A 27,988-nucleotide genomic window follows, 5' to 3' on the forward strand; every position below is an offset into this window, starting at 1 on the left:
GTGACATGCCTGCTCTGTTATAGATTCTGGCAAGAGTGCATCACAGTCTCTTACTCCAGTTCTCCAGAATGGAGATCATGACTACAAGTAACAGCTTCTCCATTTTTCACAGAACAACAGTATCAACTGAGCTTTGCAGGAAAAAGGCATGATGGTAACTTGCTTTTTGGAGTGGGATAAACAGGCAAATGTCAGCTATAATAAATCACAGCAAAGTATTGAAATGAACCTGAGAAATACATAGCACTGACACAGCAGCTTGCCTTAGTACCCGCCCTTTACTCCACTGCAACCGTCATGAACTATTTTTCTCTTTTACATTTTATGCAGCACTCTTACTTGGCACTCTCAGAGCTACGTGTTTGATGTCAATTTTTGCTAAGCAACCAACTCCAGAAATTGCGAGATGCTCATTTCTGGACTAGAACTGTCTTAGGCCAATTTGTTTAACCTTCTGCTTTCACTTGTGTGTTTCTCTTTGCTCCTACATGCCAGCTGTACTGTTCTAATATACTGTGATGTATAGAAGGATAAAGGTGGTAGAAAGTCTCTGTCACGTGAGTTGGTAAGTTTGAACAGAAATTAACAGAAGAGCTTTGCCTCTTCTTGGTGCAGATTATACCTGTATTACTGGGATCCTGTAGGGCAAAGATTGATTATTAACGACTACGAAAGTACAGCCTGAGATGCTGAAGTTAGAAAAATTTCTATTTAAGAATGGATTTTTTTTTTTCATCTAAGAAAAGAAAAGTGATAAAGAAAGAAAGTGATAAGTGCTGGTATCTAAGATATTAACATTTTCATGAGGACTACAAATCTTTGAAGGGTATCATTCACTTCCACTTTTGCTGGTACTGTTCCACATCTGAAAACAGTTTTCTGTCAATTTGGGTTTACAGTAGCTTTACTATTAAATGCAACAGTAGAGTTATTCACAATGTAATAGTTACATCTTTGTATCAGGAGAAACTTATTTGCAGTGTTTAACCAGGTTTTACCTTCACACACTCTATTCTAGAGCCAATTGCTAAATGCTTCTGAATTATGCTTTAAATCCTGTAACTTATTTTGCTTTTGTCAAATGGAGGCTACAACCAGTAAGCAATCTCTCTGGACGTGTACAAAAAGATTTAAACTACAGTTTGTGATATAAAATATTAGACAATCTCTTGACTATTTCCTTTCTTCCTTTTTCTACCTTTCTCAAGAAAAAAAAAATTAATCAGTTTTCCAATCTGTTTCATCACATAGCTGCACAAACAGTTTTGTGGTAACACAGGAACGTGTGACAGACAGAAAATACTGGACTTCAGCATAGCTGGATATCTGTATTGTGAAACCCAAGATAAGTACTCCTTTAAAGCTGTTGGTGCTGCTAAGACCACAGAGTATCCTTGCCTTCACATGACATTACTGGAGACAAATGAGTTATTCAAAGTTCTTAAAGTTCACCATTTATCTTTGCAGAAACTGAGACTGTACAATTAGGAAACAATGCAGAACCTGTGCGCTCAGAAGATTTATGCCTTGTTTGCTCTAGAAGCAATGTTACCTACCGGTACAGTTATTAACTACTGTTAATAACTCATAATGACACTGCAGAACCATCATATCCACAGAAGATAGAAATGGCTAGGAAATAGTTAGCAATGGTCTAATTATTGCTCATGATACAGAAGAGTATCCAATTAAAATTCTTAAATCCCACTTTAGAAGTAAGATCAGTTGGAAGAGATATCTATATTAATAAACTATAGATACATTTCACTGGAATTATTAAACACCCGATCCTATGTGGGCTTCACGAGGAGAATTTCCATGAGAAGCCTGATGGAGAAGTTTTATTACTGGGAAAATAATTTGAGTACAATGATTTCTGGATTAATCTAATATAAACCAAATTTTCCTTTCAAAACAGCAGGAAGAAGATAATTCCATTTTTTTTTGATCAACAAACCATGCCAACTTTATGCCTTTGCCACAAGACAAAAGGATTTGTTGAACTAAATTGAGAAGCACAGTGTTTGATACAGTGCAATTTTGAAATTTAGAAAGACAGTATCTAAAGAACATCATGAACATTAATTCTGAAAACTTATCCAGGATATTTCTCAAATTACTAGTGAATCTGTTTTTTCTTGTCTTATATGGAAGACCTGAACCACCTTTAGTGGATAATAAATGCCAGTCTTTTCCCTGTTGACTTGTAACAGCCGATTCAAATGCTTAATATCATATACATGCATGAAGTAAATAAACAGCCATTTTGAGAAGAATTTTAAAAGCTTTTCTTTGAGTTTCATTCACATAATGACAAGTAAACTCGAAGCTGAGAGGGGACAAAAACCACCACCTACTCTGTTTGAAACTTGCAGAATTATTCTGAATGTATTACGCATGCCAAGATTTATGATAGATTGTCGTGTTAAAAGCTTTTATTGCCACAAGATTGGACTGCACACATCACTTGCAAGTGGAAAAATATTACAGGAATTACGAGTATCAAATCAACAAGTACATTAAAATCTTTATATAACCTCAAATTCCATGGCCATTTTCTTTGCCTTTGCCTTCATCATTTTAAAATGAACAAAAGGTAATCAAGTTACTATATCAGTACTACTGTACTATATACTTTTCTCTGCCATAGACAGAAATGTCCCAAGGCTTGCCTTAATGGCTGGTTGGGACACTTCTAGTTCATATTTTACTTTTTGGACTTGAAACTAGCCTAACTGTCACACTAGCCAGAATAAATCAGAGCAAGTCAGAGGCTTGGTTTAAGATCTGAATTGGTTCTTGGCTATTTCTGAGCATAACTATGGATGGAAAGTACTTATGCATGTCTCCTCAGTGTTCCAGCAATCTCATATATGCCTCTGGATTAAGCTTTTTAAAACATCAACTATACTGTGTAATATTTTCACAAGCAGCACAGCTGCTAAAGTCATTTGAACCTGTCAGTTGTACTACATACAAGTATTGAATAATGCAGTATTACCTTCAGAATAGCATATTTAATAGCATACATTACCAAAGAAATAAAATGCATTCTAAATACATCTTTTAAGTAACTTTTAACAGTTATGAAAAAGTGAAGTTCAGTAAGTTCCTCTTGTTCTACGGAATTTTATTTTCTATAAATACCTAATTAACATTCAGTGCTGATTATTGTTGCATTCAGTTCTTATCTTAACCTCTTTTTACTAAAACTGTAAAATACATATTACGGATATAACTCACAGATAATCATATACTTTATAGCGATGTGTTGGTAAGAAGGATGTCAGATCATAGCAATTTTTTGTAGCGAGAAAACTATTCATTCTCATTTCCAATGCATTTAAAAAAAAATAAAAAAGGGTATACATGAAAATCTAAGAAGGTTCCAATTAACTTGACTGTTTTCTTTTGGGTTTTGCAAAATGAAAAACATTAAGTTACAAACTTAGCAAATTAGCATTGCTTATTAAAAACAATCTGCTAAACTCCTTAAATCCAAAAGCCATTATTAACAGCTATTTTGCACTTAAATTAAATTGAAATTGGGGCATTCCGAGTTGGTGGTAACTTCTGTCTTGGCAAGACCATGCAACCTAAATGTAGATTCAGAATAAAAAATAAGAAACCAAGAACTGCTTACGTATCAAATAGCAAAGAACATTCAGTCACTTGACTACATTCTGGCAAAATCCTTTGAGTAATTTGTTAGAGCAAGACACACATTTCTGGTGAACAAAAAATCTACTCCATTAAACATTTGCATGTTAGCCATGCTTAGCAAAATATCTTTGTCTGCAGCTATGTTACTGAAATATAAATTGTGCCATGTATCATTTCAATTGGATAAAAGTTTGGAGAGCTGGAGAGTAGCTAAGCCTCTTTTTTTTTTTTTTTTTTTTTTCCTTTTTCAATCTTGACTTATTATATACCGGCTGTGCCAACTGAGAGGGTAATGGGAGAGAAATTCTCCATAAGAAAAAAACCCTAAACCTCCAAACCATACTGAACAGTTTCCAGTTTCTATTTTCTGGCAGGAGGATGCCGGGGACGGAGTGCCCTAACCAAGAGGTGACAGAGAATAACTTAAAACCAGACAGACAATGGAATTCTCATATCTAACAGAAATTGAAGGCTTAGTTTGAAAACACCTCATTATTTACACATTTCTGTATGGGTAAAGAATTTACTAATGCTATTCTTCACACTTATCTCTGACTTTCCATGTAGTAGTGGTTATATTTCAAGCTCTTAATACTGCTCTAATATTTCTTCATGTGTACTTGTACTGCAAGGTTACATATCTCTGACAATGTGCAAATTCCTATTAATGATGCAGACACTTTAAGATGTGAAGAGTTTCCCAACAGTTATCACAGCAAAGAGGAAACTCGGCAAAAGACAGTCACCCAAAAATGATTACCATTCAAAATGCTCCATGTTGTTAGAGCTGGGAAAACCTGAAGCTGTGAGAGTAAACATGACTCAAAAGTATCATTCCTCACCTTGATGTTGTTTCATTGTTGACATCCCTCCCCCAAACTCTGAAAGGAAGCACCTGATCAACCCCTGAGTTGTCACTAGCCCTCCTATGTCCCCTCAGTGCTCTGGTTTGGTTGCACAAGAAGAAAAACAGACAAGATAGAAAGAGCTGTGAATTTTGGGAACATCTGCTAAAGTCAATTACATGTTTGAAAACACTTGAGAAACACAGAACATAGTATGTGAGATGACCCCTTGGATAGGATGTACACTGTGGCCTTGGCGTACCTCTGAACTAAATAAATACTTCTTTGAAAAGACAGCTCTTTTTCTTCCTGAACTTCAGATGAAAAGAAGCAGAGAATTCATATATTTTATCTCTCTTTTTATTTATACCCATAGGATGTAAAGATACCGTATAAGTTACAGCATAAATCATATGTCACCATCTGTCATCTCTAATACCGGCATTGCTTTTCCAAAACAGAGTAACATGCTTAAAAGTGACAGGCGATCTTCCCTTATGGCATGACTTATATGTACTTTGCCCCTTCCTCTTCTCTTCCATTTTCACTTGCTTTAGTTTTACAATCATTGACCAGAAACATGCATTCTTAGTAAAACTTAGCTAACCTGTGTTTCATGTTCAGCACAGCTTTTAGCAAAGCCAGCAGGAGCCCCAGCAGGGAGGCGGCAGGACAAAGAGGGTACTGGGGAAGAACCAGCAGATGACGAGAACCGAGAAGCCAGACTAGTCCCCACTTCTGCTGCTGCCACACCAGAGCAAATTAATCACGTGGTGAGTAGATACAGTTTACATTTTAATCTCTTTACTTTACTAACACCTCACTATCACACCCACTGCTGACTACAATGAGTTAACATGAAAGGCTCTGCAGTATATATTGCATACTTAAACCTAACAGCTAGATATGACATGTTAATACTTTTACATATATATATAAAAAAAATCTTTACTCAGAAAGCAAAAAGACAGAATATAAATTCATATCAACTTCAGGTAAGTCAGTGAGTTTACATCATCTTACAAGTTCAAAAAGAAGAGTTTGGAGTCCTGCCTGGGATCTTTTGAGACTGAAATTCGCTCTGGCTAATGTCAGACCAGTGTAAATTCTGAGGAAGCCCACTGAATAAATATGTATATATATCAACATAACACAGATTTGAACCTATTTCAGGATCTTGCTACACTGCCTACAGAGATAATTGAAAATACTAACAGATTTTCAATGTAAGTTAAGGGGTTTTTGGTAATATCATAATTTAGCATGTCATATCTAAATATCACCTTTAGTTCAAATAAATGTCACCTAATTAGTTCATATAAATACTTCTGAAATTTTAAGGCTGCTAAAATTTCAGAAAAGTCAGAATTGATAAGCAGAAACATATATATTGTCTGCCCCTGTTTACAGTTTGCAACAATACCAGATAGAGAATGTTGTCTTTGGTCTGTAATGTAAATAAGATGCTCTTGAGACAATGCTTTACACAGACACGTGTTCCAGTCAGTCCTCAGTGGTAAGATATACATTATTCCAACAAAACTTAGAAAAGTAAAAAGCACCAAGCGATTTCATACTCCTTATTCAGTATCATTCATATTAGAAATAAGGAAAAAAAAATAAAAATGTTGCTATAGCTTATACACAGATCCTTCCTTTAAGTATTTGACTTCTTTCTTTTCCAAATGCATAACATTTTTTACAAACAAAGCAAAATTTAGATCATAAAAGCAAGTAATTTGCTGAAGTTTAATCTGCCTTGTCAGGTCCTCTTATTTACTTTCAATACATTTAAACACTGCAGGATTTACCTTTTTGCATTTTAAATCTGTAGTCTGAAAAAAAGCCCAGAGTGTGGAGTTGTATCCCAACAACATGTCCTTGTTGATAAAGGGGACACGAAGCATGGCAACAAATATTTCTAATCCTACATATATTATATCAAAATTCCAGTAAGAGGTTTTATAGTCTTTAATCCTGCATACATCAAAACTTAGATAAGAGGGTTTGTTGTCTCCAAATAGATATAGATGCTTCAAGACTGATTACAATTTTTATTTCTCTTACAAAAAGGCTTGAAACAATTGCTCTCATAATTGGTTTTCAGATGGAATAAATCCAAACTTTCAAACCAAAGACAATGAATAAAGGGAATAAGAGAACATTTAAGATTTCAAAGTGTCTCAATTTTTTGTTCATTTGTTTCCAGACAACACTACTCTGAAGTCAGAGATATAAAGACTGGGAATCACACAGATTTTTAAAATTAGCTTCAGAATATTTCTAAAATGAGAGACTTCATAACGGGACATTCTTAATACTAACATGAAATAAAACCATCAATAAAAAAAATTACATAAGACCTTTTGTTTTTTATACCAAAATCAATTCTGAAAGTCATTCAACAAAGAGCAGAAGCATTGGAGATAGAGAAAAGCCAATTCTATTTCCTACTACATTAGCATAAAACAAAATACTGTGGAGCATTATTTAAAAAAAAAAAAAAAAAAAGCAAAACAAAAAAACCAAAAACATTGGTAAACAAGCCTAGATTAATACTAATGTTTGCTTTGGGGGTAGGTTTTTTGGTGTTTTGTTGGGTTTGTTTTTTTTTTTTTAATCTCTGTATTTCACACTCTGATCACCACCTACAAATATAGAAAACATGCTGCATCTTCTTTTGGACTAACTTCAGGCTGAAATAAAGGTCTGCAGTCACATATCAAGTGTTTTCTGCTTAATTACTCAGTGAGGACATTCAAAGTTGCAAGTGAATCATTTTGAGGAGGTTACAGTGAATCAAGGCACATTGTATGCAGGATCTCCAAAGCATTTTACTTACAATTTTGGCTTCTAAACTCCATTCTTCCTCCAGTTTATTTTCACCACAGGAATCTATTTTGCATCTTCCAAGATGGCTTTGCAACACAAACAAAACTGCTGACCAGATTTGCTTCAAAGGTGCGCTCTTGAACTAAACTAAAACTCTTGGTAGACCAACAGTCACCAAAAGGGCACAGTACATTTCTACCAACCACCCTCCTCCTACAGCTATTCTTGGATTATAGAAAATGTAAACAAGATATCTGTATATACAGCCACATTAGACAGTTCCTATAATAGAGTGTGTGATGTTTAATATTTGCTTTTGACTCTGCTGAGCTGCAGCTATGTGGCTATAAAAATACAATTTATATTTGTATAAACTCGCCCACTGAAAGCTACTTGAGGAACAATGAGAAAAGACTGATATCCACTTCAACTGAAGACAGTTCAACTGAAACAGGGTTTCCTTTTTGGCAAAACAGTACATTTGTGTTTTAAGTCTTCTTTATTTCTTTTTTAAAATTTGGAAGAAAAAAAATGAACAACATATTCTAAGCTAAAAAGAATCCGTGTGTCTTTGTTATAGTGGTGTGTGTTGTTTGACTAGAAAATGGTTGTGCACCTCTGCAGGCACATGAGAGAATCTGACATACATCCTGTTGAAGCCCCTTATTCAAGACAGATTTTAAGAATCAGGCAAATTTTTGTTCACTTTATGACTCTCATTGTGATGCTGGCTCATACAGACTGAAGTTACGAGCTACGTTATTGATGGCCTAAAACGCTGGAGCAGGAGACAAAACAAAAGACGACAGACAGAATTAACATTTCATTTCTACAAAATTCATTTGGATTCTTCAGCTGGATAGAATAGTAATGTTTGATTTTTCTCTTAATGAAAAAGGTATAAAACCAGCAGCTATACAATTTTGGAAGAGGCAAGATCCTCTGATTTTGCAACAGCAAACATTTTGTCTCTGGAGTCCAAAAGATGACTGTAAAAACAGTCTGGTACCCTATCAGGATGCCAGCGCTAAACATGTTCAATATGGGCAAATAGGCTGAATATGTTAAACATATCTTGAAGGTTCTTATTGCTCCATTTTTTTTTTTTTCCTGTTGTTCATGCAGCACTTGATCCTCAGTCCCATGTTTTCCTCTCTCCTGTCCTTCTTGTCTTTTGTTTAAATCAAGCAGACAAGCTTGACAAGCTTAGCTGAACTCTGAAGTGATATAATTGCTGTGATAGGCTAAAATGCAGTAAGCAGCCTTGCTTCAGGCCAGGAAGTCTAGGGATAAGTGACCAAACTATATTAAAGTCAGCTCAGGCCCAGGAGGGGTTCAGGAACATAAAAGCTAAAGCATGCACTCTTGTAACGGGTAGCCTGTCCACTGTATTTCACTCCTCTGTATGGGAAGCAAACTTTGGAGACAGACCTCTCCTTTCCATCCTATCATTCCTTCGCATGTTTTTCCAAATGGTTAGACCATTTGGGAGAATAATTTTGAACAGGCGTTTTCACTGAGACTAAAATCTCTAAGGAAAAAATGTCAATATCAACATTCACATTTCTTCTCTTCCAGAGATAATACTTTCCAATAGAATTACTGCACAAAAATAAGAAAAGAAAAATTTTAACTTTTGAATGTCAAGAGTGTATTTTTTTTTTGTTGTTTTCCTTTTCTACTTTCATATGTCGTTAACATAAACGGGAGGTATCTGCATATAAGGATGGCCAAATTCCTATACACAACCAAACCAGCTTCAAAATAAACAGTGATGCTATTTCTCATAGATAAAGATGATTCTAATACAATACTTCCTAGCTCCATATAATTTTTTTATATGGGGCATGAGAGGAGCTGAGTGTGACTGATTAGCAAGTGAGATAGGTCAAAAAGCCTAGCTTATTAAGACAAGAAAAGAAACAGAGACATAAGTCCTATTTTTTTTTTTTTTTCCAGGCAGCTGGAAAGGAATAGAACTGGTTTGCTTCAGACTGACATAATACATACTGTTAATTCTCCTTTCTCTCTCTTTGTAGTGATCTCCTAATATAAAGACACTTCCTGATATAAAGAAATATTATATCCTTATAACATAAAGATTATAAATTATATATAACACAAATTATATTATATATATCATTTATAAAGCTATACTATATCTTTATAATATAAAGATATAAAATTTATATTTTATATAAAAAGTAAAACCAATATCTATACAAATGCAGTAGAAATTAAAAGCATATTGATGCAAGGTACACGTATTTATGGCAGATTCCTGCAGTTTCCACTGCTTGGTAAAAATTTTCAAAAGAAAGTACGGGGAGGGTTTTTTGTTTGTTTTAACATCTATATAGGTAAAATTAAAGTTTAATTACCACTTATTAAGTTCACCAATAGCACCAAGCTGTGTGGTGCAGTCAACACGCTGGAGGGGAGGGATGCCATCTAGACTGACCTTGACAGGCTGGAGAGGTGGGCCCATGCCAACCTCATGAGGTTCAGCCAGGCCAAGTGCAAGGTCCCGCACGTGGGTCGGGGCAATCCCAGGCACAAATACAGGCTGGGTGGAGAATGGATTGTGAGCAGCCCTGAGGAGATGGGCTTGGGAGTGCTGGTTGATGAAAAGCTCAACATGAGCTGACAATACGCGCTTGCAGTCCAGAAAGCCAACCACATCCTGGGCTGCATCAAAAGAATCATAGAATGGTTAGGGTTGGAAGGGACCTTCAAAGGTCATCTAGTCCAACCCACCTGCAAGGAGCAGGGACATCTCCAACTAGGTCAGGTTGCTCAGAGCCCTGTCCAACTTGTCCTTGAATATTTCCAGGGATGGGGCATCCACCACTTCTCTGGGCAACCTGTTCCAGTGTTCCACAACCTTCACTATATTTTTTCTCTCTTGATGTTTAATCTAAATCTACATCCCTCTATTTTGAGACTACTACCCCTCGTCCTGTCACAACAGGCCCTACTAAACAGCCTCTCCCCATCTTTCTTGTAGGCCCCATTGAGGTACTGGAAGACCGCTATCAGGTCTCCCTGGAGCCTTCTCTTCTCCAGGCTGAACAGCCCCAGTTCTCCCAGCCTGTCCTCATAAGAGAGGTGCTCCAGCCCTCTTATCTTTGTGGCCCTCCTCTGGACCTTCTCCAACTGGTCCATGTCCTTCTTATGTTGGGGGCTCCAGAACCGGACACAGTACTCCAGGTGGGGTCTCACCAGGGCAGAGTAGAGGGGGAGAATCACCTCCCTCGACCTGCTGGCCACATTCCTCTTGATGCAGCCCAGGATGTCCTTGGCCTTCTGGGCTGCAAGGGTGCATTGCCTGCTCATGTTGAGCTTCTCATCCACCATCACTTCCAAGTCCCTCTTCTCAGGGCTGCTCTCAATCCATTCTCCGCCCAGCCTGTATTTGTGCCTGAGATTGCCACAACCCAGGTGCAGGACCTTGCACTTGGCCTGGTTGAACTTCACGAGGTTGGCACAGGCCCACCTCTCCAGCCTGTCAAGGTCCCTCTGGATGGCATCCTTCCCCTCCAGCATGTCGACGGCACCACACAGCTTGGTGTCATCAATTAACTTGCTGAGGGTGCACTCTATCCCACTGTCCATGTCGCCAACAAAGATGTTGAACAGGGCTGGGCCCAACATGGACCCCTAAGGGACGCCACTCATGACCTGTCTCCACTTGGACATTGAGCCGTTGACCACCACTCTCTGAGTTCGGCCATCCAGCTGACTCCTTATCCACCAAGTGGTCCGTCCATCAAACCCACGTCTCTCCAGTTTAGAGAGAAGGATGTCGTGTGGGACAGTGTCAAATGTGTGTGTGTGGTCAGCAGGCTGAGGGAGGTGATTCTGCCCCTCTGCTCTGCCCTGGTGAGACCCCACCTGGAATACTGTGTCCAGTTCTGGAGCCCCCAACATAAGAAAGATGTGGACTTGTTGAACAGGTCCAGAGGAGGGCCACAAACATTATCAGAGGGCTGGAGCACTTCCCCTATGAAGAAAAGCTGAGAGAGTTGGAGGTTGTTCAGTTTGGAGAAGAGAAGGCTCCGGGGATACCTTATAGTGGTCTTTCAGTACCCAAAGGAGACAAAGAAAAGATGGGGAGAAACTCTTCAATAGGGCCTGTTGTGATAGGACAATGGGTAATGGTTTTAAAATAGAAGGAGGCAGATTCAAACTGGACATAAGGAAGAAGTGTTTTACAAGGAGGTTGGTGAAACACTGGAACAGGTTGCCCAGAGAGGTAGCAGAAGCCCCATCCCTGGAAACATTCAAGGCCAGGTTGGACGGGGCTCTGAGCAATCTGATCTTGTTGGAGATGTCCCTGCTCCTTGCAGGGGGCGTTTGACTAGATGACCTTTGAAGATCCCTTCCAACCCTAAAATTCTATGATTCTATGAAAATATTTTGAAGGTAAATACTGCATTCAATTATTACTAGTTATTCACTACATAGCAAAAATATATTTTCTGTAGAATATATCAATATAGAGATATATCTAAATGTAAATTCTAATAGACTTTTACAACTGCTTTAAGTACAAGCTCTACATGAATTCCGAGTGATAAAAGAATAAAAATAATCTCAGAAGATTTCTATAAAAAGGACATGGAAATGTAAATGACAAAAGTAAGAATTCATAGCAAGATTGAATGTAGGGAAAACATACGTAACCCCTCTGCAGTGCAGAACAATGTTTCTCCAAAGGAGAAAGTGATGTACTACTGCAGGTCACATGGGCTGCTGAAAGTCAAATGCTCGGCGATGACAGACACTATAAGCACCAGATACAACTTCAAAGGCGCTGTAAAAAAAATCTAGATAAGAGCAGTTGTTCTTGAAAGCAATCCTCTGCGTGTCCTTTGCCCTGGCATAAATAACTGTGCAATCTAACAGTACAATCTGCTCTTTCTTCTGCCCTTACCATTTGTCCTGCTCTTGCATAACCACAATAGGCACCTCAACTCTAACTAGCAAGGTAGTGGAATTTTATCAGATAGAGGTATGTTTCCTAAACATAAAGAGGAAAATAGATTTTAAAAAGGAATCTAATGAAAGGCCAGAGAAAACAAACTTGCAGGTTGTTTTTTTGGGTGTGTGTTTGTTGGGTTTTTTTTGTTGTTGTTTTCCTCCTAAAGAAACAAACATAACAAAAACCAAGACAATTGACATTAATTATGTCACAGTGTGATAAAAGTCAGTATCCTGAAATAATTAATCTCAAGAATTCTCCAGGACAAGAGGTTCAAAATACTTTGTTTTAACAATCAGTCATCATTCTCTTTACTTACTTTCACAAAAGTTTCTGTTATCTCAGTATCACTTCATTGTATTTTTGTTTCTTTTCCTATGGTACTTATTCTGATTGTACTGACTACTCCTAGGTTTGCTTACTCGAGTTATAGGTTAAATAATCTTGCTAACAAGCCAAGACCATGAAGTTTGTTTCTGGCAACACAAAGCTCTCCAAAAAAAAAAAAACAACAAAAAAAAAAAAAATCACTTTCTTTTGAAATTTAAGAAACAAGGAAGTTTAAAGTGAAATGCTTCTCTATGAACCAGTATTTCTTGTTAAACATTGTAAGGATCTCTCTAAAGGTATCACAGATATTTAAAATATCCCACATAAAGATATCTTTTCAAGTAAGTTTGACAAAAGTTTGTAGAAGACAAACAAAATTTCTGGCAGTTGCAATCTCACTCCTATTTCTGCTATACATCATTCTCTCATAGGAAGTTGATGGGGTATTAAGGCTGTAATTGCAAAAAGATTAGAAGTGGGAAGAAGCCTCAGCACTGTAACATTAATCAGTAGTGGCACGTCTTATATGGAACACCTCACCATTAAAACATTACTGTTCTATTTCTGAGTTGTTTCTCCTTCTAGATTTGGAATTCAGTCAACTTACCCTGTCAAATCAACTGCTAAAGTAGCTGTGACATCAGAGAATTGTATTTCTATGAGTAACTGCTACGCAATTGCTATAGCTGCTGTTAATTGGGGTTTTTTTTTAATCTCAACTTCAGATGAGCTTCTCACGGAAACCAAAGTTATTCTTACAACTTATATATGTGAACAAACTATAAAAGCAATCTCTGGTATGCAGTTGAACATATTAGGCTTACATGATTTATTCCATTAAGGACATTTTTTGTACCTAAATAATAGCCAATAGTTTATATATACTTTTAAAAATACAATTATATGCTCAGATTAAATTCTTATAATCCACAGTTTAAAAATTCATTATTGAAAACATTCTTAAAATATTTATGTTAACAGAATGAAAGGCTTTTTCTAATCCATTCTATCCTTATATTTAGGAGAAATCGGTTATTTTAGTGCATAGATATTAATTTCACCAGATAAAACCAAACTAGTGTATTTTTAGTGAAAATGTAAGGTTACTAATAAAAACTAAACTTTCCTTCCATAGAAAAGTCTCCAGCAAATCTTAGTCACTACATTGAAAAGCAGAGCTTTTCAAGATACCTCAGTGCAGTAAAGAGCAGATACTAAAATTCTAAGGCAACTCACTACAGCTTAATAAAACTAATTGAAAAAATACTCAAGTAGTATGTAGTCACATCTGGTGACATTTTAGCAAACTGAATAAGCTCTCAGTACTTTTGTTTGTTTTCTAATACAATGTGCTAAGTGACTAGTAGGGATCCCACTGTAATTACAATATAAATACAGATAATATAAGAAAGTGGTAGCACTTCCCTGAACAGACTAAATGAAGTTTAAGCATCAAGCCTCTTTCCAACCATCAACTTCAAGTTTTTAGTCAAAACATTGGGTAAACTGCAAAGGAAGTGGCCACATAGTTACTTATGGTTAGATGTACAGAAAAATTTCATATCAGTTGGAGACAAGTACAAACTCATCCATAATTCCTTAAATACTAAATAAAATTATTTAGTATTTTAAAAAGAAAACTTTTGTTTTCTCTACCAATTACCACTGAAGATCCCTCTTTCTTCTCTATTAATTCAAAGTGCACTGAAAATACTTATAGCATCTTTCTAGAATGAGAACAAGGGCAAAGACCTAGCCAAAGAGAAGAGCAATGGGTAGGTTTCTCAAAGACTTGAGAAAACTTTGTTAATAATACCTCTGGTGATACACACAAGTGCTACTTCTAGTTGATCTTCGTTTGTGCTATATTGCACTACTACTGCTGCTATGTTCCTTTTTCTTCTGGAGACTTCCACCTCTCACTTCTTCTCCTATGTGCTGTCCTCTTCTCCTTTTGCTCTGCCTTCTGGGCACTTTTTTATTCTTTTACCACCCTTTCCCCAAGCTCATTAAAGTCTAGAGACGAAGCAGACAGCTACTTCAGTGGCCACACAAAAGAAACAGAAGAAATAATCTTTCTTCTATAACTTTAGTTGACACCACGTTACAGAACCATATGGGCCTTCAAAACCCTCAACACAAGTCACTCACAGGACAGCAAAAATAAAGCCAACTGACGGCCATAAGTGTCATGCACCCACATGCATATGGACTACAGCACAGATAAGAGATAGGCTCCCAGTTACTAGATTAAAGTAACTTGTCTCTCAGTATTGAGGTTAGGGACAAAAAAGGCACTTGTTCTTTCACAGGGCAGCAATTGCTTTTGTGCTTGAAAATCAGTTCTACCTCTGGAGATTTTGCCATGATTTTCTCATTGCTCCGTGTGTACAAATTACTACTAAGAAGCATCTTCTGGGTCATGAAGGGCTAAAATCCTTGAAGCTCACAGCAAATCCACAGGGTTGTATTTGACTCTTCTGAACTACAGATACAGAAATTCTCACAATTATCCATCTATTTTTTCCCCTGTATTTCCCTCTGGCCATTCACTAAGTGGATGGATGGATGCTGTTCAATAGCTCACTTACCCTCTGTCATTACACCCATAGAACAGATTATGGGTACACAGTACTAATGAGACCCTCAGAACAAAATATTAAATGTCAGTCACCCTTGGAAACACACAGCAAATTAAAACTAATTTCATGTGTACACCACAGAATTACAAATTGATTTTGACACAACCAGAGTAAGATAAAAAGCCTGTAACAGAAAGCAGGAGGATCTGGACTTTATAATCAAATAAAACACAGATGCACGTTAGAAAAAATAACCTGGCTTGGTGACTCAGCTACATCTCATGGGCACTATTATGATGAATGAAGACAGCTGCTGCATCAGTACAGAGTTCTTACTCAGACATTCTCTCAAATCAAATTACAAGTCAAAACAATAGAAAGACACCCCAGAATAGCCCGTAGCCTGATGATCATGACTAACACTGATACTGCAGTGAGGTGTTTTGACTCTCTAATGCCCTTTTACATTTACCGCCTTCTTTTCTGCCTCATGCTAGCAGGGAGGAGGTCCTTCCACCTCCTCCTGTCCTGAGAGCCTCTTGGACTGGACATCATTGGAAGTGTTCAAGGTCAGGCTGGATGGAGCTTTGAGCAACCTGATGTAGTGAAAGATGTCCTTGCCCCAGGCAGGGGGGTTGGACTAGATGATCTTTAAAGGTCCCTTCCAACTCAAACCACTCTGTGACTCCACAGGATGTGGGAAACGCTGGGGCAGGATGCAAGGAAATCCTACATACACCGATACGTTACCTGCCCTTTGAAAGATTTGGCCTTTCATACGACAAATACAAACTCAGTGTGCCAGACAGAGCCCCTGAAGGGAGACAATAAATTCTCCGATATGCATCATCATCAAGTAGATGTTACAGTACACTTTTCTTGTAGTAAAACAGAAGGCAGAGTACTGCTTGTATACTTTGAACAAACAAATGTGCTTGGGGACAGATTCTCCATTTCACTACCCCAGAACTACACTGGTATGACTCCACTGAAATAAGACTGTGGTACACAGAGTAGAGACAGAGACGGCTAGCTTTAACACTCAGCTAGACTTGTTACCCTATATTTCTTTTATGGAGCTACCGGTGGGTGAACTTAAATGAAAATTCCTTCTTTCCCATCAAGGCAGCAGAAACACTACTGAAGTCCTAGTAAGACAAATTTTGATAGTTTAATGGGACTTCTGTGGCTTGCATACCTTATGCTGCCACTGTTCAAAAGAGCATTTCACTGGGAATGCATACATATCTTCACTGCCAGATGCTGCTTCTTCTGAAGTATTTTAAGCCACCTCCTCACCCTTTCTAAAGAGGAGAAAAAAAAAATAGCAGATCACTTTTCCTGAAATGAAGAAGTATTAATGGCCATGACATGAACAAAATGAAGGCTTCTTAAAAAAAAAAGAAAGGAATAAAATATCAATTACTTCAAAGACCATGCAGTGCTTTAATTAGAGTTCTTCCTCTGATCAGCTGAAGTGATAGAATTGAGCTATGATACCATTAGAGAAATGGATAATTTGAAAACTGCTACAGTTTTGGTATCAAAGCAGGAACAGTAAGATTCCTTCCCTTTCCCAACAACACAGTTTGGAACAGGCAGACAATGACCTGTGTGCCATTCTAAACTACCCATTATGAACTTACCTACAAAAATTTTTAAGGATTGCAACATGCAGTGATGAAGTGCATACAACTAGATTCGAAATGCTATCAGTCAATAACTTTTCATCATTCAAACACCACTTGTAAAGAAAAGGGAAGATGGAGAGGGACCACAACAGTAAACATCTTGCCTTCTTTAGAAATCACTGGAAAACCGTAGTTTTCAAATATTTTCATCTACTGTTAATCTGTTCAGCATGTTTCTACTTAAAACCTTCCCTGCAAACCAAACCCTACATGTTCTTGAGCAAATTAGAACAAAAGAAAATAATACACAGATCAAAACATCAAACAACAGAATTACCTGATTTTCAGCTTTTTAGGACCCGTAATCTCTCTCTTGAGGTATGAACATTTCTCCTCCTTAAATCTTACAGTTTCAAGGTTTTCTTTGCACAGCTTATGATTTCAGAATGAAGTGGCACATTACTGGCCTTCTCTTCCTTTCCTGCAACACTTTCCTTAAATATTTGGAGCCCAGGGCATCAAAGGGAACAGTCACTCCCTCAAACTAACCATGACTACTGAACACATTAGAAAAGCTCTCATCTCTTCAAAAAGCTTGTCTTGTATGATGTGTTTGGGTTTCCATCCAGCAGCATTTTATCAAAAGTGCTTCACACTCACTTTTCAGCTTCTAGGAAAACAAAAAAAAAAAGGGGGGGGGGGGGTAGGGGAATCAAACCCCTTAGAAATGTTCTTGTTCTCCTGGGGCTTGAAGGCATCTGTATCCAGAGAGGAATCAGAGGCTACACCGACATCAGTAAGTGGTGTAGCAGACAACAGTTGGCGTGATGCAGTGGAGCAGCCAGTGCTGTGAGGAGGGCACATGCAGGCACCACAGGGTTTCAGCTTCACACCAGTCCTCCCATCCCTTGACCAAACCTCCCCACTCAACACGCGGCTTGCGGGACCCCAGAAACCTCCACTGTCCTTCAGGAGAGCGCATGCTGCCTGCTGTCCCCACAAATGCAAAGCAACAGCCTGTAAAATACATCCTAAGAGGGAGCAGTTCTTTGAAAACATCACTTGCTTTAAGGGCTGAGAGCCCTTTTTCAGAGCTGTGAATGTGGATGAACCCTGTCCACATAAACAAAAAAAACTCATCCATGAGCACTGAGAGTAAGGAGATGTCCATTTGAGAGAGAAGTTTGGGTTTGGAGAATTTTAAAAGGAAAAGACTCTTCCTTGCACATGCACACACACTCCCCACTGCCATGCTGACTGGCTAAGAGGAAGCCATGCAGCCTCATCTAAACAAGGGACAAGTCAGCACTTACATCCCTGAGCACAGAGACTACAATGCTTCAAACCAACTGCTTTGATTCTCATTCTTCAAAGAGAATGCTCTACAACATGTCTAAGAGAACACCCTCTGCACTAGCTAATTCAATTATTTATTATAAAATACATGTCAATAGCACAGCCTAGGTATTTTATATGAAACAGGAGGGATTTCCCACCACCCCCCGCCCAACTCCATTGTTCCATTAGAGCTGCTCTTCATAATGGTAAACAATTTTTAAAATCACATTTTAAAGGTCTACTGTGCTTCAGAAGTCTGCTTATCTACACGAAAATACCTCTACATCAGATGAAGCTTTTCTCCTTTAAGCCAAAAATTAAAACAAAAGTTAGAGGCAATAACCCCAATTCCTTAACCTCTTCAGGGAGATACAATAAACTTTCTTCTCAAAAAAAAAAACAACCAACCACCACTCAAATGAGAATGGTTTAAATTACCTATTAAAAGACAAGTGTGGCATGCAACAGAAGTAACAGAAAGCTTCGTCTTGTACTACTTTGCATATTTAACAACCCTCCACAAGTATTAATTCTCAAAAGAAAAGTCCAGGGAACCCAACAGAAAATTTCTACTACAGAGCAAGGGAAACTATGAACGAGATGCAAAAATCACTGTTCCAGGACAGAGAAGAAGGCTGGATACAAAGTCTGGCTTAAAATTCATCATTCACCCCTGAGAATTGGTCAGCCACAATTTACAGCCCAGCAATGAGCCCTTCACCTCCCGATGCTCTTCAGCCTTCGGGCTGCCAGGCACTGCCTTTCTCCGCCAAAGCCCCAGGGATGCCTCCCTTCCCGCAGGAGCAGCCTGGCAAAGCTGCTTGGTGAGATGAGCTGCAGGTATCCAAGAGAGGGCAAAGGGAGCCTAAAGAGAAGGAAGGTGGGAGTGTGTGCTGGGTAACAGAGGTAATCACACATCTTTGCCCTCTTTTGCCTGCAGGATGGAGAGCTGCCCCAGTAAGTCATTACTAGGTCTCCAATGAGGTCCTGTAACAAAAATATGCCTAGAGAGCCTATTGTGTCTCCTGTTGCTGTAACAAGTTCAGTTCCATGCAACAAAAACATAAGGTTGATCTCAAGGCTTCAGGAAAGCTTGAAGAAATAAGGGCACATTGCTTCCAGTGACTAGTTTTAAAACATGACACAGAGCACTGGGAAACATGATCTATAATGAAAACGAAAAATGAATAAGAGTAACCCACTTGCTTTTTTGGCCTGAAATGATAGAGATCAGATTCAGTGACCCAGACTTGCCACATAAGCTTAATTTTGGTATTGTGGGTAATTTCTCTGGAGACATTCTTCTCACTATACAGGCAATCAAAAAAGAACAAGCATCTAAAACTAAATAGTTAGCTAGACCATCCTCACCTGCCTCGGGCAGACCAACCTTCTAAGTCCGATAAAAAATAAGATTAAGGGGAAAGTGATTGGTCTGCAAGGTTTCTTCTAACAAAACATCAGCATTGTCATCTCAGTAACAGCATTTAGCACAGACATGATGTGCAAGGTGGTTTGTCTTCAAACAAGTTGGACAATATGATGCTTCACTAAAACTCATATAGATTCACCACCACCAAGTTTAAACATCAAAATTGGCTAGGATGGGCTGTGGAGTCTAAAATGTCATCCAGTGGGGGTGGGGAAATAGCTCTGGTTCAGCTGACATCAGCTGAGGATTCTGCTACAGCCTGAGAACTGGTATGATTTCAATGCTCCCTCCTGCCTTCAATCTACAAATGATCGTCACGTTCACTTAAAATGCAAATAAGGGTATTTTATAGATACAGCAGTACTTTTTAATGCTTAATGTGTTATTTTTCAGTTTGCAGGAAGATGCCAGAATGAAATCTACAGAAGCTAACAAAGTCTGTCCCACCCTCCTAGAAAAGAGGATCTTGTTCTGTGCTCGTTATTTTGATCCTCCAAAAGTCATATTTGGGCATAAGAAATGTACTGGTGAAAACACACGCAAGATCTTGACAAGGCTAATTGTTAACTTTAAATGATTAACTTTTTTTTAATTAAAAAATTAAAATTTTAGTTGGGTTGAACAGTAAAGCTTCACTATTTCTCCCTGATGTTCAGACCTTTAATAGGTAACTAGTCTCTCAGCATTTTATGGGCTGTGTTAATAGTTCTCTGAAGTGTTCTGCATAGTTACAGGCCAATGTTTCTTAAACAGGATTAAGAACCTCCTACCTTTCTCAACGTTCAGAAATGATGCAAGTAGAAAATAGCCTTCTTTGTCCCTTTTATGTCCTGTATAATTTTCCCTATAATAAATTATTAATATGATCCAGCATTTTATTGACTCATCTGTGCACTCATTTCAGGATTTGGGATGTAGTACTTTGAAGAGTACAGTGCTGTAATTCATTGTCATTGCCTAAAAAGAAAATTTTGGTGAATTATTTCTCATGACAGTCACACCTAGGAGGATGGGGAAGCAATCTCAAAGAGAAAAGATGACAATGCTTAGGTACTTCTGAGATTAGCTTTGCCACACAATAGGTCAACATATTTTTATTGTCTTACAAAGAACCTTGGTGCATATTATCAGTGCAGTGCAGAAAATATTATTGAGTTTCAGTTATTAACTTTGCAGGATCAGTAAGTATCTCCTGAGCTGCTGGCTGGGGTTCCCTATTACTGCAGACACTGTATTACACAACGTTTATAAAACATGGTCAAGATCAGTAATTGTAAGGTCAAATCTTATTAATTAACTTTGGAATACTAATTTCAAAGCTTGTTACACTAGCACACCAAACTGCATATGCAATTAGTAAGAATCAAATCAAAACTAACTCAAAAAATTACTTCAAGAAAGAACCAGGATCAGTGTTTCTGGATGTCTGAATAAATTGTCACAAAGATTGTTCTAGATCTATTGTACCAGGAATACTCCCTTCTATACTTACATTACAATAAAAATATCTGTGCTATCAGGCACAGCTCTCCAACTATCCAGAGAGGAAAATGAAAGTCAGGGATGGCATCCAGCTGAAAGCAAGCTTGGATGTCACAGCCTGCAGAGATGTGCTCAGGCACCACCACAACACTGACAAGGTGCCTGGATTAATATAATAAACACCAGAAACCAATTAATGGCCTCAATGACAGGAGAGGCAAGGGCTTTGAGGAAGAAGGAGTGTTAGAGTTGATGCACAGGCTATAGGAGAAAAGCCACTGGCCCTTTTCAGCGAAAGTTGTTTCTAAACGAGAGAGATGGTGCTTGGCTGCCTAGCATACGCTTTTCATCTCTGGGATTCCAGAGAGCGTCTGCTGAATATCAGAGCCAGGCTTGGAAGAAAGTTACGCACACAAACAAACATGAAAAGGAAAGGAAAAACTGGCATGGAAGAGACTATTTGCTTTCTAATACCATGTAAAAAAGGCTTGAGAGGGAAAACTGAACATGAGTTAAAAGACAACTTTTGCTTTTAATTTTTAATTATGTGTTGCAAGATTACCTTTGACTGATGAAGATAAATACAGCAGAGGTGAGGGATGAGAAAAGGATGGGAGAGAGCATCATTTGTGCCTGTCAGCCCAACTCTTCTGAGGTAGAAGGGCCAAGGAGCTACTATTTTCTGCTACAAGAATGTGAAGAGCAGGCTCCAGGCTTCCCTCTGTGCCTGTCTTTGTTGTAGCTCCCTTGCCCTCTCCTGGATACCTTCAGCACATCACACCAAAGCAGCTGTGCTGAGCTGCTCCTGAGCAAAGGCATCCCCATGGGCCTTTGGTGGAGAGAGGCAGGGGGCACCACGTGGCTGCCCAAGGCAGGTGGCCACAGAGCTTTGGGAGGTGAAGTGCTCATTGCCAGGCTGCAAACCGTGGCTGGCTCCATGTATCTGAGTGGAGGATGAATTTTAAGTCAGGGTTTGTATCCAGACAACCTCTCTGTCCTGGGACAGCAATTTTGCATGTCCCTCGGTTTCCCTTGCTCTTATAGTAGAAATGGTCTATTAAATTCCTCCAATTTTTTTTTTAATTGTTATGCAGTGTTGTTGAATATGCAAATCAGTATGTAAGGACAGGGACTTTTCATCTCTCGGAGTTTCTCTGAGCTGAATATTCCTTCCTCCTCATTCCTTTTCACTTGTAGCTAAGCATATGGGTGCTTCACCTCCTCCACTTTTTTCAGAACAGACTGCAGAAGTGCTCCTGTATCTAGTTCCCAGGTCTCAAGTGTTACTATACAGACTCTCTGCTGTAACACTGCAAGTTCTGAGAGACCTGAACCATTTTCTGCATTGCTCAATGCAAATGGAAAGTTCAAGCAAGAGACTGGAGTCCTGCCATGCCTCCTTCCAGACGACGACTGCGCCAGCTCTCCATTTCTCAGCTATCCATCACCAAGGAATTAGGACATTTTTGTGCTGGATATCCATGTTCCTGCTCAGTACCTCATTTAAGCACTGTGTATGAGGTCAGCTCTCTGTAACGTGAATGCGTACATACGTCTATAATCAAAGGTAACAATCACATACAGAGTTAAAAGCTTTGAATTCTTTGATCTTAAGCATTATGGAAAAACTTTCAGACTTGCTTAGTCACAGACAATGTATTACCCTGATCCCAGCTGCAGACTGCAAGATTCTCATTAAAGATAGCATGCCATGAAAAGGCTTTACAAGCATTCATCACTTAATCATACATTGTTTTGCAACAGATAATGAGAAACTAGGATGCAGCACTTTGTGAACGATTACAGGTAACTTATCAAAGGATAAAATAGTTTAATTCTAGATGTTGTTAGCCTCTAACTGGTATTAGAGATCTCTGTATTAGAGATTTTACCTCTCTTAAAAGTGGTTTATTAGGAGAAATATTACATAGATTATCAAAATTACTTCTTTTCTCCCTCTCCCTCAACACCTAGTAGAGGACACATCCTTAGTACACAGAAATCTGAACAAGCTGAAAACTTTTGTGCCTGTTAGTCTCACAGAGAAACAGCAATGAAAGATATAAAAACACAGAAGCCTGCAGAAAACAGGGGAAACTTTGAATGTCACTTAATGTTATCTGACCCTTTTGTGCTGCCTTGAACACTATGCTAGAGGATAGATTTTTTTTTTTTGCGCATTTACTTTTGGCTTAGATTCTAGTGCTATTTTATTGAACAAAAGGAAGAACTTTAAAACTCTGTAAAATAACCATAGCACAAGGACTTGCCCAAATACAGAGGCACTTTATCAAAGCTTTGCATTTAGTCAGACTCCCAAACTTCACTGAAGTGCCTCCTCACAATCACATCTCTAGTATCACTCGAAATCTCAAACAAGATTTCTGTCTTCTGCCCCAAAGCACCCAGAGTTATGAGCAGCCTCTGAGCTGTCTTTCTAGGAGAGGCAAAAAGTGATGACCAAACATTTAAGTAGCCATACAGTCTAATAATCTACTGCTACGTGACTAGAGGCTTTGCCCAATGGCCACCAAGGAGGAACGTCACCTGGGGGTTGCCCTCTTTCCTCCAAAGGATGGGCCTTTCCCTGACATCAGCCCTGTCCTCCCTAGGCTCAGCACACTGCTGTGCCATAGCCAGAGAAACCCCAGAGATGCTCCAGATGATTCAGCAAGATGCTTTCATAAGCATCATCCCCTACAATCTGACAGAGCAGGCTGAGGCATGTACAGAGCAATGAAAAGATTTAGCAGAGTCTTAAAGCAAATTCAGAAAAGAGACAAAAGTGACAGAGCTAATCAAGCAGAAACACAAACTGCTTTCTGACATCATTATTTTGTGGTTGCTGAGCTCCTTCAGAGGGAGCTCAGTGGAAAACACATCCAAAGCTTGTCACTGCACTCCAAAAAAGGCGGCAATTGGCAATCCTCCTAATCAGTCTTTTTAAGGATTACTTATATCCACAAACATCAGCTTACTCTTTCTTGACAACATATCCTTTAATGGTAATAAATATTGACTTTTCAAATCATAAACATAACAAGAAAAAGTTTATTATTTCCTCATATTATGTAAAACCACTACTGCAGTACCATGTGTCCTGAAATATCTTGTAGGGTGTTTGAGAGTAGTTCAGTAAGAAATGAATGTATTTTAGTACCACAGTACCATTGTGAGTTACAAGCTTGTGACACAGAGCAATTGTTGACTACTGGCAGCGATAATCCACTTAGTAAAGACATACTACTAGTGAAGACAGAGCTATGTTCTGAGTAGTCATATTTTACTGCCATCTCAAAAGACATCACTTAGCACATTTTATGGCATTCTGCAAATATTTTGCTGTTTAGAAAGCTCTTCATCTCTATTATCATTAAAGATGACGAAACGTTGTTTCCCCTTTGAAAAATGCGAGCACTGCTTTCTAGCAATGTAGCAGCATACTCCTTCCAGAATTTAATCACAGCAACAGCTACCAGAAGTGGAAGAAACATGCTTATTTAAAGTATTTTTATTCTCTCATCTCTGACGTATTTGTATTTCTGCTAAAAAGCTCCAAACTCTCCATCTCTTCAGTTTCACGCAGTTCTCCACAGGCAGAAGCTGACCTGTCTCTGCCTCCTGGACATTCTGGCAGCCAGAACACCATGCTGGGACCAGGAGGCTGAGCAGAGGCAATGCCAGAAGCCAGCAAGGGTGAGAGGCCCCGCCCTTGGACATTTTCAAAACCATAGTGACCGAGGCTCAGGACACAGGTCAGTTGAAGTATGAAGCCAGCCCTGATTCAAGAGATGGACTGAACAAGGTACCTCCCAAGGACCCCTTCTACCATAAAGTAGCCTTTGCTTCTTTCTTTTTTTTTCCCCCCAAAAAAGTGCAAAGGTCTGAGCACAACAATATTAGCTCTTTTTGTTTTCTGCATACTTCTACGTCAACTTCTCTTCAAGTTGAGTATAACATCTTTTAAGGATTATTCAGATATTGTCTAAAGAGCATACAGGAAGAACTCCCTGGACACTGGAATGTGCTTCTCTGTAATCTTCTAACTTGTACACTTTGGCAAGTACAGAAGTCACGTATATCAATCAAGCAGTATAATGTCCAACAAATACCTTTTTAGACCTTTGGCCTGCTTTAGAGTTTGGAGCATTTTTCTTCATCCTCTATTTTTATTGGCACACTATAATAAAAGTTTCCTCACAAGATCGCTGGAGTTCATATATGTCACTTTTTTTTCCCCATTAATTCAGTAAAAATTTTTAAAAAAAGAAAAATTGTAGAGGGATGGGATCTGATCTCTGCTGAAAAAAAAAGGAACAGAGGGAGAAAAAGGCAAGTAACCGTGGAGAAATAGGTATGATTGGCAAGCACAAAATGTTAGAGGATAAAAAAAAGCGCACAAAACTTTACAGTTGTTATTCCACTTCCTACAATATCTGAAGAAAAGAGGCAAGCTGTATGCTCTGTTTGTTTTCATTCACCGTAAGCACTTTGCACTTAGCAGATGCCAGCACATGTTTTGACTAGAAACACACAATTAAACTTGCTTGGAAATAACCAACTGCAACAGGTAGGGGAATAAACAGTGTTGAGCCACTTCATACCAGCTCGCAGTACTGCCCAGCAGGACAATCCATCAGCCCCAGTAGCCAAGGCAAGTTTAGGAATCCAATATGTTTGACAGTGTGAAAGCTCATTTGAAGACTGAACTGTAATTGCAGAAGGGGGGAACACAGTCCCCTACACAGAACAAGAGCCAGCTGTGACTCTTCTGCAGAAGACCCATTGCAACCACTCTGAATTGCTCGTGTATTTTCAGTATTACATACACCTCTCTGTCACCACACTTGAGTCTGCAGGATTTTTTTTTTTTTGTTTGGGTTTTTTTTTGGTTGAGTTTTTCTGAGAAAATCCCCAAAACTCTAGCTGTTCAGCCTACCATGTTGCATTCTGCAACTCTCAGCCCCAGGCCTGCCCCACTCTCAGCCTGTTGTTTATATATTTTTGTTTTCAAATTTTTAAGCTTTACTAGCTCCATACATTCCATATTATTTTGTCCTACACCCATAATTTCATCCCATGTTACCAAGCCAAGAGATTCCCCTCAGGAGACTGGAAAGCCACTTGCTCCTTTTCCATGCTTTACTGACTCAGTAAACACAATTCCTGAATTTTGCTTGTGTAGCATTTTAAATATTCCCCCCCCCGAGATTCCTGAGCACTGGAGCTAACCTGTCCAGCCCTATTGAATTTGAAATAGGCCAGCCTTGGCAAGCATAAGAGCAGAAATATCCTCTGGAAACCAACATTTGAAAAAAGCCTCTTCAGTACGCTGTGTAACAATTTATGTAAAACAAAATTTAACCATACACTAATAAACATCACCTTTCACCTTTCTTATCTTCTGTCTCTAGGTATCTTATCTAAAGGAAAATAACCCAAATTTTTACTCAAATGAAAGTCACTAAAAGACAAATAAAAAGGATCTATTTCAATTATCCCCCAAATAGAAGATGTTCCCTCACAGCAATTGACAGAAAAATAAAATATGAATAAAATTGTACGTTGAAGACTTAGTTACCAAATAATACTTGCCAAAATGCACATCTGAACTATATCACACTTTATGTCACTATTATCATAGAAAAAAAAACCAAAAAAACCCACAAATTGCTTTGTTGAAAAGGACCCTGGAATGTCCCCGTGGTCTAACGGGAATAAAAGACAGAGAATGGAGATCTCCTACCTGCCTCCCTCTGCTTCCTCAGCAGCAATAACATACTCTCTGTACAGATTAAACCACAAATTCCATTTATTCAGTATTAGTGTGAAGGCATTTAAAGCCCTTATAATGCAAAAGAAGGTTAAGTTAATACCATCTCCAACAAGACGTGAAAAGACAAGACTAGTGTTCAGCAGCAGGAACGCAGTCAAACATGGTGATGAGAAAATTAACTGACCAATTAATTAGCCACAAAAACCCACCTCGTTTGACAACATCATAAAAAAGCATTATGCCACCGGCATTGCTGCTTTTGCACTTGTATTTGCGAGGAGCCCAAGCTGCTCTCCATACAGCATGGTATTTTCCAAATCCTGACAGTACTGCGACACTTTCTATAGAGTTAATCCCGATTTATCCTGGGCTGGATCAGACTATATGTTACAGCAGCATGCACTTAGGGCTCAGCTCTGCAATGTGCTGAGTGCTCTGGCCCCCGGCCACCAGTGCGCTTGGGCACACGTATTTTAAGCACACCAGCAGTTCTGCTGAAATTCGGAGAGAAAGTCACAGTACAGAAAGAGTTGGATTATGCCCTGAAAATGTGAAACTATATTAAAAACAAGATAAATGTACAATTTAAAACTAACACAATCATTTCACTGGGTCAGATAAATCTATCCTAGTAGACAAGTTCTTCTGCAGCATATTAATAGGGTCAGAGAGATCTCCCAGCCTGCTCACAGCTCAGGCATGGTCCTAAATGGGCCAAGCATGAGAAAATTATTTTGCAGGAAGTACTGTCACCATTCAAAGGAAAGTTCAGGAATATCATCCATTGCCACACCAAAATCAAGAAGAAAAGCAGAAACTGAAGCCTGAAGGATGTCCTCAATTCTTGTCTGGCAGGCAGGGTTCTGTACCATGAAGGGCATATGCACCCTTCACAAAGTTGTTCAAGCTTACATTGCGTGTTAACAACTACCTAGGTCTGGCAAGCTTCTTTCCTTTTTGACAGCAACATGAGCAATACAACTGTATGAATGATTCCCCTGAAAATACTATTAACATCTCAGTGTTAAAATTACATTGTGTCAAGTTGCAGACAAAAATAAGTTGCATTTGCAGAGTACAGAAAATTTCTGTA

The 27,988-nt window shown here is 38.6% G+C and overlaps 1 protein-coding gene across 3 annotated transcripts in view; it reads right to left on the minus strand.

Annotated features, from left to right (window-relative positions):
• Positions 1–27,988, minus strand: part of CHRM3 (cholinergic receptor muscarinic 3) — a 286,713-nt gene that overhangs the window by 151,577 nt on the left and 107,148 nt on the right. The window lies entirely within an intron of this gene.

Source organism: Chlamydotis macqueenii, chromosome 3 (assembly GCF_036417535.1).
Source record: "Chlamydotis macqueenii isolate bChlMac1 chromosome 3, bChlMac1.mat, whole genome shotgun sequence".
Classification (NCBI taxonomy): Eukaryota; Metazoa; Chordata; class Aves; order Otidiformes; family Otididae; genus Chlamydotis; species Chlamydotis macqueenii.